Source organism: Crocodylus siamensis, chromosome 1 (genome assembly GCF_052110815.1).
Source record: "Crocodylus siamensis isolate JL-2025a chromosome 1, ASM5211081v1, whole genome shotgun sequence".
NCBI lineage: Eukaryota > Metazoa > Chordata > Crocodylia > Crocodylidae > Crocodylus > Crocodylus siamensis.
This window is the reverse complement of record NC_143395.1, coordinates 95,750,910-95,767,597: the sequence shown is the minus strand read 5'-3', so window position 1 is coordinate 95,767,597 and position 16,688 is coordinate 95,750,910.

Genomic DNA, 16,688 nt, shown 5'->3' with positions numbered 1-16,688 from the left:
GTGCATAGTTAAGACCATTAGCTGTGACTGCTGTCACTCATGCAGCATATGAATAGTCCTATGTGGCCAGCAAAGAGTGTACAGCCTTTCTTTGAACAAATAGCATGGTATAGCTATGATGCCATGCAACACCCATTTTTTTATGTTCTACGAATTAACATTCCATCTTTCATATTTTTTATTGCACTACTGCTCATTGTACATATAAATGGAAATGCTTAAGACTGGCAATTTTCTAAGTAATATGAATCACATAAGACTGCCAGGTAGTCTGGTGTTATGTGTGTTCTGTGCATTGTTTGCTTTGCTTTTACTTGAGAAAAACCTTTTTTTCAATTACATTGTATATGTAATTAGCTGATGCAAAACCAGTGCAGCTTGATGGCACACCTCTATTGCTTTCACTGGGTTCAGCACTATGTTGCTTACATAACTTCTCACCTATATACACTGTTACTGACATATATACTTCTACATTCTGGTTTAGCTACAGATCCTTTGGATGTTGGCTTCTTTGGTTGAAAGAAATCACATGCTAACAGTCAGTTTCAAAGTCAGACTAAAGTTTAATGCAGTTTGAGTGAGAAAATAATTTCTTCAAGAAAATAAGTTTACTTTGTTTCCATCATCTCTGAGATGAAAGGTGGAAAAAGACAGGCACCCTGGGATGCGGACTCTACAATCAAGATGAGGATAAGATGTGACAGTAAAACAGAAGGGAAGTAGAAGGTAACTTTATACAAGGACTTCAGTCCCACATACTACAAGAGTGTGGGATTTGAGTAGGCCAGGACAAGATGTTTGGTGATTAGAAAAATTTTGAGGACCTCTATGATAGTTCTTAGAAATACTCATCAGTCTTCAGTCACAGATGCCTTGAGAGTTTCATATAAATTGGACCAGCAATTGAAAAGTCAGCCTACTTCTGCCTTGCTTTCTGTTTTGCACACCAAAGCATGAGGTGTGCTATCTCCTTAATCACAGCCAGCTTCATCTAGTTCTTTCTTTTAATTACAACTCCTTAAACACCACCTGTTCAATCTGAGAAGTGTTTTGAAAACATCACAGAGGCCTTTGCTGTGTCTCTTATCAACAGAATAAATGAATGGCACATTTGTGCAGAACAACCCATTTAACAGTCCAGCCTACAGCAATCTAAACCTTGTATACACTGTAGTTAATTGTCTATTTGAGTCATGCTGTAGTCTGAGATAATTTTGCTTCCATCTTCTGAGCTCCTGTTCAGCATCCTGTCTCACAGAAAGAAGAGTGCCGTTATAAGAGTCTGGTTTTGTCTCAGCTCAGGCGATTTAACAGAGCTCTGCAAATGGTTTGACTCCAATCCTCCAATCATAGCTGTTTTGGGTCTGAGCAGGGATTCACCTGAATTTTATTCTACCTACAAACTGTTTGTCAAAGTTGTCTGATTTGGGCACTTATTGCTGAATAATGATGAAAGGTAGTCTCGTGGGTAACATACTCAGATGAGGCATAAGAGAGATTTGGGTTCAGTTTCTGTTCTCCACTTATATGTCCTGCTTGCCCTTGAAAAAGTGACCTCTCTGTTCCTCATGTGTAAAAAGGAGTCTTTTGGGGTAGTGTCTGTTTTTTTATGATTTATACAGAAAGGGCCTAATGTGATAGAGCTCTTACCCTTGTAGAGGCCTTGAGGTGCTAATAAATTCTTGTCTATTTAAATATCAGTGACTGCTTCTTGCACAGGAAGAAAAAAACCTGCTCTTAACAAGCAAAATGTAATTGGCTTAGCAGCTTGATATCTAAAGCATGGGCTTGTTTAACTTGTAAGTTGTTGTAAAACAAATTGAAAACAGCATGCAGCCAAAAGGAGTGTCAGCTGTAATATAGGCTGGGACAAGAGTATGGCACATGAAACAACACTGAAGAACAGCTTGGAAGTTTGTGTTTAAGGGTATGTGGCCTCAGAGCTCAAGGAGTCTGTAGAGGGCAGGACATACAGATGTTGTTAATGTGTTATGACAGCATTCCCACAAACCACTTTGCTGGCCTCAAAACAATTTTCTTTTCTTCCCTTTTAGGAATAAGACACAAAAACAAAGATTAGTCATTGGAAAATTTAATTCATTGATCCTTCTTAATAAAGCAGTTTTTCAGAAGAAAGGATTTGGTGTCTTTATACATTTTTTCAGTGTGTTTTTCTTTTCTATATACAAACTTGCTGAGAACAAACATCGATTTATCTCCCGATTTATCTGGTTCCAGTCAAATGCCTCTGCCACACTTCATTAAAAATGAGTTATTTGGAAATGCACTGCTTACAAACTGAAAAGAATATAAATAAAACAGCCTGGACAAAGACTTGGTCTCTTGGGCAGCATGAAAACTCTCATGGGAAGGAAGCTCAGAATAGGAAATTCCAAAGCTCAGTTCAGCTTTGTAGTGTTTCCTCCCTGGTATTTCAAACTCGAAGACTATGCGAAGTATTCATGAAACTAGGACTTACACTATTAATCGGACAGTGTATGATCTGGTCTGCAAATCTTTACTTTGAAATATAAATAAAAGACTGGACCAGAAAATGGACCTTAAGAAATCACTGGAACAATCTGGATTTTTTTCCCTGTGGATTTGTGGGGAGGAAGGATAAGCAGAGTGTTTTCTTATCCCAGAAGATAAAATTGGCTCTTTTTGAAAAATACATATTAAATTAAATAGAACATCTTTGATTTAGTTTTGCTTAGTCTCTGATTTTATTTTTGGATTTGCCCATGGCTCATGTGCTAGAGAATTTGGAAGGGTAATCACAAGCCTAAGAGTACACTGGGATTTTCCAGTGAGATGTGCTACTGCAAAATTCATTGGCTCTTAGCATGAATAATGCCCTTGGCACTCATCAGTTCCAAAAGGTTCTCAGTAAACAGACTCTAATGTTGTATATACACCCTTCCAATATTACTCATTGGTAACAAAGGGTAGTGGGATTTTCCTACCGTGAAGAGAGAAAGAGAGACAACATGACAATAATTATCTAGCTGCATTTCCTGTGATGGTACTTACCATACTGAGTAGATAGGATGAACATTCAAATAAACATATAAGTCAAAATCATAGAAAAATTGGTGTAGAAGAAACCTCCAAAGGTCGCCTAGTCTATCCCTGTGCTCAAGGCAGGAATAAGTATTCATTATCCTTTCCATAATCCTGGAATAGCTTTCCATTTGGCATTCCTCTCTGCCTTGTTTCAGCAGTTGTCCTATTTTAAAGAATAGTAAGTTTTAAAATAATATTTTAAAAAGTGTACATGCCAACATTGTTAATAACGTCTTTGAGTTGTTAAAATCCTGCTTGCTTTGTATCACTAGTGGTAGGCTTGTCTTGTTTGTTTCATTCAGTCTGGACAAGGCATTCCTTGGACATCACAATAATGGGTGTATCATCATGAACTCAGACTGACAATGGAAGGCAGACTAAACACTCTTCACTTTTGCTTCTAGTCACATTTTATTTCCACTCCAGAACAACTATAAGGTAGTCATGATGTTTCCTATTTGTATTTAAATATTCCAACACAGAAATTGCAAATCATATTATTTCAAGGAAATTTAATCATAAAAGCTCATGGCAACATTTTTAATGTTAATTTAAGATTTATAAAGACTTGCTTTTTATCAAAACTACATTTTAGATCCAAATCCAGGTATTAGTTTGTTGTTATGGTCCGGACATCATTTATGGGTGAGTAAAGCATTGGGAGATAACTGTTTCTTAAAGTTATACTGACCTATTTTGTATGGAAACACATTAACTGATACAAAAAGCATGACAAAAAATGTGTAACTATTCCCATTGCTCCAGCTGTTGTGGAGCTAGCCACTTGAATAAAAATACATAACAAATCAATGTTGCTATTATGAAACAGGAAGTATTTCCATTTACCAGTTTTCATTCTTCCATTAATACTTACACCTTGATAAAACAGTATCAGTGTATGTTGTCATGTAATATAAATCTCTGTTCCATATATCAGTTGAGCAAACTGTACTTTACAGTACTGTGAGTGTGTGTTTGAGCAACTCTAAAATTCACTAAACTATTCTTTAAGTGATTCCAGGGGAAATTTCTCAAGTCCCAATACTGGAAAATGCTGAATATTCTTAACATCCATTGATGTCAATGAAAATTGGGGTGCTTGACGCCTGGCAGGCTCAAGTCTTCAGTTACTCTGGTTCAAGTGAAAACAGTTTATTCCCCAGTCATAGAACAATGGGAATCAGAGACAACAGTGCTGATGTTTTTCATTAAGTTTCTGTGCCTGGGATCATATGGGGAAATTTCAACTTTCATTTGAAAAAAATAAGTTGCGGGGCAAAATTGAAAGCCTAGCTGCTAAAGGGTCAAATACCAGAAAACAAATACAAAATGGTCTTGTTGTGACCATCATTGTCACCATCATCATCTCTATTTTTGGAACACAGCTCATGAATTTGAATGCTTTTAGTTGGCAATATTGAAATTGCTTTTTTAAAAAAAACAAAAAACTAAACAATAGTTCCAAAAAGCCATAAGACCTTTCAGCTAAAACCATTGCCAATAAACAGGCAACTTGGTTCTTCCATCAGTTTAGCTGAATTCAGGTAAAAGAGATTTGCATCCATATAAAAAAGAACAACATTTGATCAATGTAATAAGATATAATGATTCCTATGTACTAGTATAATTGAGGTAAAGGAAAGTTTTCCAAGTCATTAAAGCTATTATTAATGTGATGCCTGCCTGCTATTGTTTATTTCAGGGGTGGTCAACCTGCAGCAGGCATGCCACAAGTGGCATGGGCAGCCTCTGCATGTGGCATCAGTGCATACAAATGGAAATGCTTAATACTGGCAATTTTCTAAGTAATGTGAATGACATCAGACTGCTACGTGGCAGGCAGCACCTGCACTGTAGCATCCTCATGCCTCAGCCAGCCCTGATCACCATCTACACATGTGTTTTGGCACACATAACTACTCTGCTGTAGGATAGTACTTGCCCCAGACACTACTATCCTACAGATAAGTTAATTAGTTTACTGTGCCCTAATACAGGCACACATGTAAATAGTGACGCTTTACTGAAGAGCTAGTCAGCTCCACCCTAAAGCATACATGCACCCACAGAATAGCAAACTGGGCAGGGGAAGGGGATCAGACTGGCAGTCAAGAAGGGCATGGAGCTTAATTTGTGGCATACCTGCCAAAAAGTTTGGCCCTAATTGGTTTATTGTATCAGAGTTGTAGCTGTGTTTAAATCAAAATGTTTTGTTTAAGAGGGAATATATTTAGGTTCCACATAGAGCCTTACAATGATATATTCTGCCACGGGGAACAAAGTAGAAAACATGGTTTCCAGTGTGTGCTGGAAAGCAAGGTAAACTAATATGAGTGTAAAAAAGAAATCATAATGAGTTGAAGAACAGATGGAAAGCCCACCCACTCTCCCTGGATTTTTTTTACCTCAGTACTCCTCCGCTTCTGGACTCCATTTGCTGAAGAAATGTGCACAAACTACATAGCAATTTGTAAAATTTGGCATTTGAAGTCTTTTGTACAATTTTCTACAAATTTAGAAACAGAAAATACTGTGAAGGAAAGTCTTTCTTTTGACCAGTCAGGCATGTTCCTAAGAGGGAGTTCATTTGTCAAGCAGAAATGGCTTTTGCACTATAGTCATATGTTGTAGCACCCAGCCCTTAGGTGCCTAGCTACCTGGGAGAATTCCCAACATCCCAGCTGAAGCACCTCTTTAACGCTATTCCCTATGATACAGGGGAAAAGTAAGGTCCCTAAAGAATGGGATCCACAACAACCAGTGCTTCCCCCAGTGGCCAATAGGAAACACTTAAATCCTACTGCATCCAGTTCTGGGCGCCATACTTCAGGAGGGATGTGGACAGCATGGAGAGGGTCCAGAGGAGGCCCACTCACATGATCAAGGGGCAGCAGGGTAGGCCCTATGAGGAGAGGCTACGGGACCTGAACTTGTTCAGCCTCCACAAGAGAAGGCTGAGAGGCCATCTACAAACTCACCAGTGGGGACCAGCGGGGAACAGGAGACTCCCTGTTCTCCCGAGCACTACCAGGAGTAACTAGGAATAACAGCAACAAGTTGACTGAGAGTAGGTTCAGGCTAGATATCAGGAGGCGCTACTTCACAGTCAGAGTGGCTAGGTCTGGAACCAACTTCCAAGGGAAGTGGTGCTCACTCCTATCTGGGGGTCTTCAAAAGGAGGCTAGATAATTACCTAGCCAGGGTCGTTGGACCCTAGTACTCTTTCCTGCCATGGCAGGGGGTCAGACTTGATGATCTGCTGAGGTCCCTTCTGTCTCTACCAACTATGAAACTACTCATCCCTGGGAGTTAGGCAATTTAATTAAGTTCCTCTCTACAGCCAGGCCAATCTGCCCTTTGGTTCACAGCCTGGAACCTTGTTCTGGAATTAGGGACCTATGACAGCCTTTCTTCAGGTTGTTCAGGTTAGAAGGTAGTGCTTCGAACACTCACCCAGGATGTAGGAGACTTTGAATCCATCTGAGGGGATTTGAACCCACTTTTGCCATAAAAGTTCCCTATCCACTAGGCTGTCATGTGCTATGGGGTGGGGGATGGGCTAGGGCTGCTGAAACCATACCAGTTTGTGTGGATAATTATTCATAATTATTCATTGGGTCAGAGAAATCAGATATGGAACATTACAGTGGCTGTGACACTGCAGTACACTCAACTGGAAAGATTCATAGAGAAGTAGAGCTGGAAGGGACCTCCAGAGGTCACCTAGTCCAACCTCCTGCCTGAGGCAGGATTATCCCTATCCAAACCACCCCATACAACCATAATCAAACTCTACATAAGATTATCCTCAATGCTGACACAACACAGACCTAACACCCTAACCTGCCATAGGGAAAGCAAGGGAACCACAGCGGCCAATGGACTGCTTCTATAAAGTGTTGTCAATATATGCTCGGGTGATAGCAGGTAGAAGGCCACACAGATTCATAGATGCTGGGACCTCAATGGATCATGGAGTCCAATCCCCTCCCAATGGCAGAAAAAAGTGCTGGGGTCTTGTGATCCTATTCAGGGGCTTGTCCAGTCTCTTCTTGAAGACTCCCAAGTCAGGGGAGAGCACCACCTCCCTTGGAAGCCCATTCCAGATCTTCCAACCCTAATCATGAAGAATGTCCAACCTAAGTCTACTTTCTATCAGCTTGTGGCCATTGTTGTTGGTTATTCCAAGGGGTGCTCTGGTAAACAGAGCATCTCCTATTCCCTGCTGGCCCCCATCCCTGCCCCCCCGGTGAATTTGTATACTACCACAAGATCCCCCCTCAGGCTTCTCTTGCAGAGGCTGAAAATGTCCAGGTCCCTCAGCCTTTCCTCACAAGGACTTCCCTGTAGGCCTCCTCTGGACCCTCTCAAGGTTTTCCACATCCCTCTTGAATTGTGGTGCCCAGAATTGGATGCAGTACTCTAGCTGCAGCCTGACCAGTGCCACATAGAAGGGAAGCATCACCTCCTTGGGCCTTTTCATGACTCACCTACTGATGCATGACTGTGGTGGAGCAGCTTTAGGGGTGCTCACCACTTGAGGGCTTTCATAGGCTCTGAGGGAACCCTGCTTTGGAGAAGCAGCAGGAGAAACCTCCAGCAGGAACTATTTTAAGGGGGAAGGTGTGTGGCAGGGCACTGTTGGTGCCTGCCACTTTAACAGCTAAGCCAAGCAGCCAGCAGGTACTTGATTGTGGTGGCCATTTTAAATCTCTGTCTGCCTATATAAACAGAGCAGTTTGCTGCTGGCAGTCCAGGCAGTAACAGTTGCAGGCAAGGCTGCATGCAACATTCTGGACGTTAGGTCAGGAGCTGTAGGGGATAGCTAGGAGGCTCCTTGTCCTGGGAATGACCTAAAACTGCACCCTGTCAGGAGTGGGTGGCCTGGTGGGGCTCTCAGTGGCATGGGAGCCCCCAGGAAATGCCAGGCCAGTTACCACCCTGGTAAAAGGCGCCTTAACCCCAGCCCTCACCTTTGGGTAGGTCATTTGTCATCAGAGGTAGTTGGGGCCGGGCATGGCTGCAGCCACCTCAGCCTTGTGGGGCAAAATCCCGAGGAGTGAGGGAAGCTCCATAGCCCCAGTGAGGGGGCAGAGACGAGGCGCCCAAGTAAGGGGAAACAGATGAGGAGCCCCAGTGAGGAGGCAGCCACAGTAAGGGGGCGGTGTGGAGCCCCAGTAAAGGGGAGGAAATAAGGAGCCCCAGTGAGGGAGGAAAACCAGACGGTGGGGAGCCCAGTATGTTTGAATGTATAGAGTTGGCCCCAGTAGGGGCCAGGGCAAGCTTAGACCTGGTTGGGTAATTGGCTGGCCACTACCCAGGTGAGGGTCTTGGGAGAGGCCCAAAATTGGTACATCTGCCATCCAAGGTATGAGCTAGGTAAAGCCTGTGGCCTAAGGGGCCCACTCGAAGAGGGAGCAAGGCAGTATAAGTTGTCAAGCCATGAAAGAGACCCTGTGAGAGGGGGTAGAGTGTGAGAGGCCCTAGTGAGAGGAGGGCAGTATGAATGTGCGTGTGCCTGAGGCCTGACAACAAGGGTTAAGCCTGGTCCGGCTATAGGCCAGGACCATTGAGCCATCTGGATGCCATCTGCGAGGCTTGGGCTGCAGTGTAGGGGAGAAACAGAGCTGCAGATAGCACTCCCTGGCATCAGGGCAAGAATGGGCAGCCCCCACCCTTAATTAACGACTTAATTAACAACAAGATGGCAGGAGAGACAGGTGGGTGGCATGCCCAAAGGCAGGTGGGAAAACTAGCACTGTGGCTAGTCAGGGACCCCCACTTTGCCCCAGTGAAAAAGTGAGGTTTGCTCTGCTAATTACTTTATCACATTGACAACTCCATATTCATCTTGGAGTTGACAATAACTCCAAGATCTCTTTCTGCTGCTGTGCTCTGCCATAGAGGAAGGCAAAAACTCCCACTGTCCAAACCAATCTGATCATACAGTAAAATTCCTTCTTGACCTGAAATATGGTAATTGACCTGACCCTGAGTAGAGGGGCCTCTAGCCAAGGAACCTCCAGCTTTGCTCCTAGCTGGAGAATTGGCACACTTCAGTTGAAGTCCCCAGACTGAGCTGCAACCAACACCTAATGCTTCTTGGGAGGCTTAAAAACACCTTGACACAGATAAGCAGGGGGTTGAGGGCAGGGTCAGCCAGAAGCATGGAAAATACCTAAGGTAGAAAATAGGCATAGCTACACCTAGATCATCCCCCACCAGTGGCTGTCCAACCTCTTAAACACCTCCAGTGATGAAGAGCCCACAACTGAAATTCTGCAAATTATTTTTTTTTTCCATATGTTGATTCCATTAGCAAAAGAAAAATCAATTCTGGACAGTTCTCAGTACAAGTCTTGAAAACAAATTACACATGACCATGTAATAAAGCTATATCATAAAGCATACAAATTATATGAGTAACAGAAGCAGTCTTGGCTTTGGCATATCCTAGCTTTGGAATGCTTCATTTTGCCACCTCAGTGACATTCGTTTAACTAATTTTTATGCGTAATAGATTCATAGATGTTAGGGTCAGAAGGGACCTCAGTAGGTCATTGAGTCTGACCACTTGCCCTGGGCAGAAAAGAGTGCTGGGGTCAGTTGACCCCAGCTCTGTGCTTGTCCAGTCTCCTCTTGAAGACCCCCAGGGTAGGGGAGAGCACCACTGCCCTTGGAAGCCCAGTTCAGATGCTGGCAACCCTTACAGTAAAGAAGTTCTTTCTGATGTCCAACCTAAATCTGCTCTTCATCAATTTGTGGCCATTGTTCCTAGTTACTCCAAGGGGTGCCCTAGTAAATAGAGCATCTCCTATTCTGTGCTGCCTTCCCCTGATGAATTTATAGACAGCCACAAGATCACTTCTCAGCCTTATCTTGTGAAGGCTGAAGAGATCTAGGTCTCTCAGTCTCTCCTCAGGGTGCAGGCTATGGGAGAGTCCCTGTTCCCCCAAGCACTACCAGGAGTAACAAGGAATAACAGTCATAAGTTGACTGAGAGTAAATTCAGACTAGACATCAGGAGGTGCTACTTCACAGTCAGGGCAGCTAGGATCTGGAACCAAATTCCAAGGGAAGTGGTACTTACTCTTACCCTGGGGGGTCTTCAAAAGGATAATCACCTAGCCAGGGTCGTTTGACCACAGTACTCTTTCCTGCCCATGGCAGGAGATCAGACTTGATCATCTGCTTAGGTCCCTTCTGACCCTACCAACTATGAAACTATAATTTTTTATAAGTCCATAGAAGTGTAAGCAATAGAAGATGAACTGAAGTCATATTGTATCACCACATCTTTGAGTGCCCTGATTATATCCTTCCCCAGCCAGAGCAGAACCCTTTTGGGCCTGCATAGAATGACTGAAGTCCTTTCACTCCCAACTCATAGATATAAGCATACACACACAAAAGAAGTCAAAGGCACCTGATACTGTCACAACCTCCCTCGAACAGCTTTCCACCACCCCAGCCTTTTAACAGAGAGCATTGTAATAGAAGCTATATGCATTGTAGGCAAATCCACCCCATAGATAGTATCTTATTAGAACAGACATTATGGGCACCTAAACACATGCTGCAGGGCTGCTCTGACATACTGTAATTAATCAAGTCTGTTGGAGCATGGTAATTACCACACTCCAGCAGACTCAAGTGCCTTGTGTATCAGTGTCCCCATACTGAAAAACAGTGGCAGGGGCACTTTAACTAAAGTTTGCTCACTGCTAGCTGCCCCACTGTCAGATCGGGGCAGGGGGCTGGGACCTGTCCCTCCCCCACAGCTCTTTCCAAGCCCCATGCTTCAATCACCCAATCAGGGCACAGGTTTGGGAAAAAGCTGCAGGCCTGGGAGTTCCCAGCCAGCCTGGAGCTGCACTGGGAAGTCTGCATGTACAGCCTGGAGCTGGTTGGGGACTGCTTGAAACAGGACAGCCCCCAGCCACCTCCAGTCTGCATGTGAAGACTTCCCTGAACAGCCCAGGGCTGGCCAGGAACTGTCCTGATCTGGGGCAGGTCCCAGCCAGCTCCAGGCTGGGAGGGGAACTCTCCCCATGCAGGGAGCTCCCAGCTGTAGGTCCGCAATTGGGATTGCAGAACAGGGACAGTGAGCAAGAAGGCCAATGTGGTGCTTATCTTCAGGAAAGGGAGGAAAGTGGATCCAGCAAACTACAGGCCCATCAGCCTGACCTCTATCCCGGGGAAGGTCTTAGAAAAGTTTATTAAAGAGGTCATCCTTAATGGACTGGCCGACATCAACATCCTGAGGGATAGCCAGCATGGGCTTGTTGCAGGTGGGACTTGCTTGACCAATCTCATTTCCTTCTATGACCAGGTGACCTATCACCTGGACAAGGGAAAAGAGATTGATGTCATATATCTTGACTTCAAAAAAGCCTTTGATCTGGTATCCCATGATCACTTCTTGGAGAAACTGGCCAATTGTGGCCTTGGGTCTACTATGATCCACTGGCTGGGAACTTGGCTCCGTGGTCGAACCCAGAGTGTAGTAATTGATGGAAGTCAATTGTCATGGTGTCCTGTGACCAGTGGTGTCCCCCAAGGCTCTGTCCTTGGACCCATATTGTTCAACATCTTCATTAATGATGTGGACATTGGAGTCAGAAGCGGACTGGCCAAGTTCGCCGATGACACCAGCTTTGGGGCAAAGCATCCACACCAGAAGACAGGCAGGTGATCCAGGCTGACCTGGACAGGCTCAGCAAATGGGTGGATGAGAACCTGATGGTGTTTAACACCAAAAAATGCAAGGTTCTCCACCTTGGGGGAAAAAACCTGCAGCATCCTTATAGGCTCGGCAGTGCTAGCACTACGGAAGAAAGAGACCACAAGATGAACATGAGCCTGCAATGCAATGCTGTGGCTAGTAAAGCAACCAAATGCTGGCTTGCATCTATAGATGCATCTCAAGCAAATCCAGAGACATCATTCTCCCCTTGTACTCGGCTTTGGTGAGGCCGCAGCTGGAGTACTATGTCCAGTTTTGGGCCCCACAGTTCAAAAAAGATGTGGAGAAGCTTGAGAGAGTCCAGAGAAGAGCCACGTGCATGATCAGAAGTCAGGAAAACAGACCTTACGACGACTGGCTGAGAGCCATGGGGCCTGGAAAAGCACAGGCTCGGGGTGATCTGATGGCCACCTATAATTTTACCAGGGGTGTTCACCAGGATCTGGGGGAACGTTTGTTCACCAGAGCACCCCAAGGGATGACGAGGTCGAACGGTCACAAACTCCTGCAAGACCGTTTCAGGCTGGACATAAGGATGAATTTCTTTACTGTCCGAGTCCCCAAGGTCTGGAACAGCCTGCCATTGGAGTTGGTTCAAGCACCTACTTTGAACACCTTCAAGAGCAAATTGGATGCTTATCTTGCTGGGGTCCTATGACCCCAGCTGACTTCCTGCCCTTTGGGCAGGGGGCTGGACTCGATGATCTTCCGAGGTCCCTTCCAGCCCTAATGTCTATGAAATCTATGAAATATGGAGTTAGGTGAGAGCAGTTACAAATTGTCATTTGGGCTGCATGAACCTCTAAAGACTTAAGGATTATTCAACTACATTTATAGTACTGCCAGTTTCCATAGGGTCATGTTTTTTTTGTGCATTCATACCACTGTAAAATAATATTTCCAGCTATCCAACTGATTCTGCAACAACACATAACATAGATTTATCTGGGTAGGGATTTTCTATTTACCTCTCACACAGTATCCACACAGTACTAACTCTCAGCGGGAGGATTTGGCCAAAAACAAATCCTTCCATGAAAATGTTTTGCATAAACTTGTTCTCAATGGAGAAGTCTAAGCAATTGAGTTTATTTCTCACATCATTTCATGATTTTTTATAAATAACATTAAATTATGCACCAATTATATGTGATGTTTATTTTGTCAACCTTCATTTTCCAAAGCAAGGGCCCGAGAATGTTTAAATCAAGTCTACCTCTGTAAAATTACTAGCGTTTTGCCAGGACTAGCCAGGACAGAAATTTCAGTATACCTCACCTAGTTCTGCATTTCTTCTTTGTCAAATCTCAGCACCACAACCTAGTTTCTCAATGTCAGGCTGAAATCAGCCCAGGGATGAAGAGCAGCTGGTTGAAATTAAATCCAGGGGAGATTGCAGTGATGGTGAAAGGTTGAGGGAAAAGCTTCAAGGAATCAACTTCCTCCATGCCATTTTCCCACCTCTGAGAATATCTGTCCTTGAACTCTTGAACCTTGGTGTCCTTCTGCATTCATCTGTGGTAGAGGATATCTAACTAATCACAGTGCCAAAAATCACAGTGACACTTTGACCAACTAGCAACCAGAGTATCATACCCTATCCAGATAGATTCAGACCTGGCCACAATGATCTATGCATGTAAGATCTGCATGTTTGATTCCTTTATATCATATCTGGGATAGAAGCTATGCATCCTCAAAAAGTCCCATCTGGTACAAAATACAGAAGTCCATCAGCACATATTGCTGTAAATACAGGCATGTCACCCTGGTGCTCCTCACTCTTCAATTGTTTCCCAAGTATTGTTAAATCTGATTTGAAGCCTCTGTCCTAATATGTGTATGCTTCCACCATGTCAGTGCTACATCCCAAGCTGCAGACCTCGCACTCCAGAAAGCATGCTTCACCTACTCCTCCCAGATCCACAGGCAACAAACCCCACAAATGAAGCATATTTGCCTCTTAAAGCACTCCTGACAGCACACTGAAAAGCACACACAAGAGCAGAACTAAGGTGGGTTTCAAGGCTGCTCTAAGTTAGTTACGTTGTCTCATTTTGGGGACTTGACGCATGTGGTACAAGAACAAGTAGGTGGAACATTGTCCTCAGCAGTGCTCCTGCACACAGCAGGGAGGCAGTGCAGACGAGGCCTTTATGATTAGATCTATGTTGCCTTTCATCCCACCAACCGGACTTCCCACAACCATGGAATACCAGAGAGGCTACACCCAGAAGTAGAGGAGACCAACTTCCACATGGGCTGGACAGAAACTTTAGAGCTAACCTTCTGGAGAGAAAGAAATGTCCCAAGGCTGGCAGAAGATGAGATAAAGCATAAAGAAAGAATGCAACTTGAATTTTGAATTGAAATTGAGCTGGGGTTTATCAGTACAGTGTTTCCATTCACAACATCCTGCACCTTCCAAGAAAAGACAGCTGCATTGCTGGAAACTACCAGATACAGAGATATTTTCACCCGTGATGTTTATATCTCAAGCTGTATAAACAGCAAATGGCACTGCTTTATCGTAAGCAAATGACGGTGAATCATAATATCATTATTTATGAATAAACATGATTAAAGATTGCAATAGTTATGCAATAATACCTATGCAACACAAAGCCAACACAGTTCCTAGGTCAGGACCAAATTTGATCTCATTTACACTGGTATAAACCAAGATCGGTATCCGTGCAATAACTGAAGTTGCACCAGTGTAAAAGTGGTAAAAATTATGTCAGCTCTACCCATCAGAGTCTGTAATAAGGTGCACAAGAGAAGATGCAGTCAGCTCTGGTTAAATGTTATATTTAGGATGGAAAGAAGGAAGGTTGGAGATAGGAAACAGGCCATTTTATTGTGTAGCAAAACACAGGAGAGAAAACTGGCCTTAGTGAAACCTGACATTTAAAAACTAGCCCTCAGTATTGTGAGTGAACATTATAATATCAAGAAGCTAGTGATTACACTGAAGGTAAGTGTCTGGGTTCAAATAAAATGTATAAAGTGCATCCTGCTTAGTTCTTTTTCTCATTAAAGAAAATGTGGTTGATTATACAACAATAATATTTTCTCAGTGCTGTCTAAAGCCATTCTCTTTATAAGTTTGGCTTTTTGTCAGTTTAGGCAGAAGCAGCTAATATAAAAAATGAATTTGTCATATGCCAAGAAAATCTGTGGATTCTAAAGCTAATGTAGTACCATTTTGGTAGCATCATTTGAATTATTGCCAAAGAGATTAAAATCCTTAGTTTGATAAACAGTCAGAATATACCAGTAGTGCTCAAGTGCTCTCTTTTATTCTGGAACACACAGAGCATAAACATAATAATCATTGCAACCAGACAAAATGTTTGAGAGTATTAAAATTAAAAATGTCCTTTTTTGAAAATGCTGTTTGATTGGCCATTGTGAGGTTTATGAAAACTGATAATCATTTTTCCCCTCCCTTTCTTCCCCATTTTCCCCTTTCAATGATAAAAATGAAAAGGAGAAGGAAAGAAGAAAAGGGAGGGAGAAAACAAGGAAAGAGAATGAAGACAGAAAAAAAAAATACCACAAAGATTTTAGCTAAAGGGTTTTATCCTTTAAAAAAACAGTAATCAGAGCTTTCTGAACATTCACTCGCTCACTCGCTTGCTTGCTTTCTTTCATCTCTTCTGTTCAGACAGCACCTAAGTGCATGAGGAGCACAACTGAAATCTGAATAATAGACTACCTACTCCTTTTCACATCTCATTTTGAAAGGGCAGGTCTACCAGAGGCTGGGTACAGTCGAGAAACAACCTTTCTTGATCTAATGAATCCATCATCATGTATATGTCCTCCTTGGAAAAAAAAAAGTTAACATAACTCTTCACGGCATACACAAATTGATTTGTGGCATTTACTGCAGAGTGAAGACTGCTGCTTAATCATAGACTGAGCCAGTAGCAGCATAACTTTCATGGGAACTACCACTACTCACAATGTAACTGCTGTATCCAATAAATAAAATTCAGGCTGCTAGTTCAGATTGTCATCTACATAACCTCTTTGAATGAAAACTCCCTGGAAGGCCTAGAAAATGCCATCCAAAATGGATCCTGTAATCTATGTTTTTTGTAATCGGAGGAAATCTTGGCAGCATTTGCAAGAACGCAGTATCTATGTGAAAGCATTGTGTCTAAGGAGACACAATTCTATGGAAAAAATTTCTGTAGATTTAGTATGAGGTGCTAATGCAGAAAATGGCTATACTGTGTCTTTCACTAAGCAGGGGGATCCTCACATGTGGAGAGATTTTTTTTTGGTGGAATGAAAAGGAGAAAGGAAGAGACTCCCAATTCTTTTAATAAAACGGGATATGTGTCCATGGTTTTATTGCCTTCATTGCCAAGACTTAAAGTGTAGGGGGCAAGTTCTGGCTCTTAACTGAGGACATGATCCAAAGCCCATTAAACTCAGTGCAAGGTGGATTTTGGATAAGACCCAGGGAAACTAACACATCCAAACTTGTGTTTTATACCAGGGTTTGTCAGCCAGGGGTACAAGTACCCTTGGGGGTATTTGGGAAGGCCCAAGGGATATGTGTGGGTGGGTGGGGACAGAGCACTGCCACCTATTACCCTGCGCCACTGCCTCCCAGAAACAGGGGAAGGGGGGGGAGGGCAGCAGTGCCCCTCTGCAGGGCACACAGGCACCCTCCAGCTGGCCAGATGCTGGGGGGGGGGCGGGCAGCAGCGGAGCTCACACATGGCAGCTGCCAGCACCACCAACCACTCCACACTGTCACTGCTCCATGTGCGGCCGCTACCACCCCCTACCCTGCTCTGCATCTGGCCACACACCACCCCTTCTCTCCCCACTCCACATCCGGCTGCCGGGGGTA